We start from the raw sequence: 4,443 nt of genomic DNA, 5'->3' as shown, positions 1-4,443 counted from the left end.
TGATACTAGACCTACAGTCTAACTCTAACTGCATTAAGTCTAACATATAGGCCTATCTTACAATAAACTTTAAGTAAAGCTGGCTATGTAACCGCATTCATTCCAATATTGTTGCAGAGATGTTTCCTTTTACCAAGATAGCAATTTCAACAATTCACTTAGCTCAGTAAGTCAGTATAACGAAACTCTGAGATACCCTCATATGTCTAAACGTCAGTGGAGCCAAAATATAATGGTTGAGCTTGGTTGCTTGCTAAAATATATTGGAAGAAGGCCCCACTACACTGATTGAGTAGATGTAAATACATGTTAACCCACACAGCAGGAGACTCAAACGCGGATCCGCATTCGAATCGCCAAACCCGCGTGACTGTCACATTCGTTTTGATGCCGTAGGACGGATCAGCGCCGCCTCCGGCCGGCGAAGTAAATGCTGCTATCGAACAGCAGCTCCTGAGCGGACCCACATCTGATCCGGGGGCCGGACGCGCCTTTGAGGACCGTTTTGGCTCCGCCAAGAGGATCAGGATCGGATCCACGAACGCGGACGCGCCTTAACGGCTGTAACGGCCGTGGCTACATATCAGAGCCCATATCAGTGGAATTTTTATTTGCCGCCTCTCATTGCTTCCAGATTTTCTTTGAAGTAGCCTATACCATTGAGCTGAGCCCTCTTAAGTAAGTGTATTGATTTATTGATATATTGCGAGATTCACAGTAAACATTTTCCTTTGTGTTTTTTTTTAATCATCATGTATATTAATGCTGTGTAAATAATATTGTTTGATATTGTATCATACCATTTATGCATCAGACTATTAGCTGATGTGATGATCATGTGAGGCTGAAGCTATTTGATTTAAAATGGGATAGCAATTTCGGCAGAATATGTTATGGTAGAGTGATTAAAAAAAACACATTGTTATTAGGTCTGGTCTGTTTTAATGAGTTACTCATATGTAGCCTATGGTAGCGGCATGTAGCTGCTAGGTGCGATTGCAACATTTTGCAAGTTATTGCTAGTGAATGTGTTAATGTTCACGTTTGCAATGCAAACTATACATCAAGCTGATAATTTCGCTTGTACTGGTTTTTCGGTCAATAAAGTAGGGTGAATATTAGTCAATGAGCTTGTATGCTATGGTAGTAGTAGTTAGGCTACAATTTTAGCGTATTCACTCGAGGGAATTAGCATTATAATCTAGATGCATCTGGCGGCGATTTAATGCGCCCCGCATTGCGTGTCTTTCAAGCGAGATGGACAGCAGATTACTTAGGGGGCCGATCACACAGGAGGGTCCAGGGTCTACACTTATACATTATTATTGTGGTGGTGACTTGTTTAATTCGTTGCATATTATATATTAGTTTTAGTTTACTTTTGTCACATGGTATAGGATAAGCCTGTGGCTAGTTAACTTGGGGGCTAAGAGGTTGGTAATGACTAGCATTGTAATGTATTGATATTTATGTATGCTATTGGTATTTATTGTAGGTTAGGATTCTCAGTGCCTTGTCAACTGCTGTCTTCCAGGTGTGTCATTGTTTCGTTTATATTCCGATTTGTTTGTACACTCATTTTGTTTAGTTAGCTTGTCATGCTAGGTTTCGCTAGCATTTATGGTATGGTTTTGGTGTGGGGCTAGGCTACTCCCCTAGCCTTGTGTAACGGAAGTTCGCGAGTTTTCGTGAAGGACTTTTTGAGGGCAGACTGTTAAGTTTGTATTTGCTGTTCGTGGCTTGTGTGGTTGTATGCCCTGTCTCTTAATTCTAAGGAAGAGGGTAGGATTCTCACTGCCTTGTCAACTGCTGTCTTCCAGAACAATAAATATTCAAAACAGAGTCGTGTGTCCGCTTGCCAGCACAACACAACGCAGAGTGAACAAGCCACCGGTTACACTTGGGACAGGACCCGCCTAATGTGTTGTAACCATGTGAGTTATCTAGTGTAGTGTTGATTTGGGAATGTTTTATGTGTAAGTCGTCTTTTTTTGTTTTCATAAACATACAATCTGTCTGTTTGATTACAGGTGCAGTCAGAAAAAACGCTCTGACACGGTCCGCTACGGAGGCTGAGGTCACGCGACACATTATAAGGTGGTTCAATCTGACTGGGGATCGGGCCACGAGAAGACGTGCCGTGCCGTCCGCACTTGAGTCCCCACACACGGAATAGCCTATTAAATCGAATCGCCTGACTAAATCAACTGTTGAATAAACTTTTTTATTGCACTTCTCGTCATTCATCAGTTATTCATTTTATGATAGTTAAGCTGTGCTTATGGACAGATATAATGCAAATGGTAGAAACAGGGCAAAGTAGAATAAGGAGACAACTTAGACTGTTTGTGGCGCAGCATTTCATTGAAGTTGAATAGGCAAGCTATTTGATGTCTGCAACGTCCTAGGCCTATTATTATTATTATTATTACTATTATTATTATTATTATTATATAGCACTAAATATAGGCTATTTCGATGCTGTTTGAAGATGAGGGTATAATATAAACAAATATTCCTACTTTCATTATCTACATTAGGCTACAGGGTTCTCTAGGAATAGGTTTTGACATAATCTCACAATGAATGTAGGCTAGGCTACTAAACAAAAGAATATGTACAATATACCTCCACCTCCGCGGAGGTAATAAGGTGTTAAGCGCGGATGCGGATCGGATTCAGTGCAGTGCCACGACGGGTCCGCGAGGTATGCACGGATGCGGACCGGATACAGTGCGGAGCCACGGCGGGTCCGCGAGGTATGCACGGATGCGGACCGAATTCAGTGCGGAGCCACGGCGGGTCCTCGAGGTAAGCACGGATGCGGACCGGATACAGTGCGGAGCCAATGCGGGCTCCACTACCGCCTCCGTACCGGATCTGTTAGACTGTGCAAGTGGACCCCGATACGGGTCTGTTTCGCGGGTCCGTTGCGGAACCCGCGACACCTCCGCGGCGGATCCGCTGCGGTGTCCTTTTGCTGTGTGGGAATTCATAGCCACTTGTTCTCTCTGTCACAGAGCAAGCACACTCTCGCAGTTCGTTCACGAAACGCATTCTAGTTTATTAGTGTGCTTGCCCGAAGGGAAGCACAGTATTGTTATCGTTAAGTTTTCTTTATTTATTCTGCCCGATTTTCTTGCAGCTAACTACTCCTCGCCCGTTTGAGATAGAGACGCCATTCAAACACCGAAATGTCCGGCTCGATCCGGTGCAACCTGCTATGACTTTTCGTGGCGGTACTCTTTGCCAGGTTGAGCCATTGTGACGTCACCCACTAAGGCGAAGCTCTGTATTCTCCTGTAACGGCAGTTGACGGCCAGCGACGACCAGCATACTATCATGGATATAAACACTAGAAATGCTGTTGCTGAACTTCATCTACACACCTGATTTAATTCTTTAAGCCTTATTGGACATATTTTTATCTTAAAAGCTATATATATTTGTATTTAACTATTTTGAGAAATGATAACGTTATTACGTGATGTGCCTTCGCTGCAGAACAGGATGGTATAAGAGAAAGAGAGCGGAGATTCTCCTAACTAGCTGGCTAATGTAGCCATCCCATTTAAGCTATTCATATTACCGCTAAGCTATTTGTGACATTGGTAATTATACAGTATAATTTGTTACATTTCACTCTCAATTTTTCCCGCTACAAACTGCTTAGTATTCCACTTTGTAGCCTTCTCTAATCACTCGATTACCTCAGCCAGCCAGATTGGCAAAATGACAGCACCGAGAGGTCCACGTATGTTTACCCTGGAGGAAGCAGTAGTGCTTTGCCAAATTGAGCCAGAGATTTTCGAGTCGAATGACAACGAAACTAATGTAAGTTGTAAAATGAATGTTGATGGATAACAACCTAAATCTGAGCCATAATTGCCAACTCTGGCATCTACAACATTTCTGATTAGCTACGCTAATAGCCTGCACATAGCCTCTTACTCTATAAAACATTAAAGCAAATATGGCGATTATTATTTACCTTATCTGCTGGTAACCATAGAAGATCGTGAAGTAGGCCTACTAGTGATTTGAGTCCAAGCCCATATGTATTGTAGATGAGGTAATCCACTTGGTGCTAACAAGCACATCAAAACTCCAGTCAAAACGATGGTCTGTCGACAACGCAGATTTCGCTAATATGTTTATCCTACTTGTAACTTGTTGGTTGCTAGAAAGCTCTCTGAACATATGACCGGTCTTACTATACTGTTAGTACACAGAGTATTCCTATTTTATGGACTGCATGGCTTATGAACAAAGCTCATGTAAAGTGACATTTCTAGTAACGTAATCTTGGAATGTAGCCTGGCTCACGTCGCTGTCATTCTTCCACACTGTCAGTGGACGAGCGTTGGCTCACTGTAGATTCACTTTGTTTGCGTTATTTCAGTGTAGTATTTATTTATATATTTAATTTTGCAATTAGGCTAT

General features: G+C 42.4%; 1 long non-coding RNA gene across 1 annotated transcript; it reads left to right on the top strand.

Annotated features, from left to right (window-relative positions):
- Positions 1-593: 593 nt before the first annotated feature.
- Positions 594-2,101, top strand: LOC308373795. The gene is made up of 4 exons (XR_013968857.1): positions 594-678; positions 1,496-1,534; positions 1,821-1,934; positions 2,031-2,101. It is a non-coding gene; the product is annotated as an uncharacterized lncRNA (long non-coding RNA).
- Positions 2,102-4,443: the final 2,342 nt, after the last annotated feature.

The sequence above is a fragment of the Sprattus sprattus genome, assembly GCF_963457725.1.
Source record: "Sprattus sprattus genome assembly, chromosome: 12".
Taxonomy (NCBI): domain Eukaryota; kingdom Metazoa; phylum Chordata; class Actinopteri; order Clupeiformes; family Clupeidae; genus Sprattus; species Sprattus sprattus.
The sequence above is the reverse complement of the archived record's forward strand: the minus strand, read 5'-3'. Positions and strand labels throughout refer to the sequence as shown.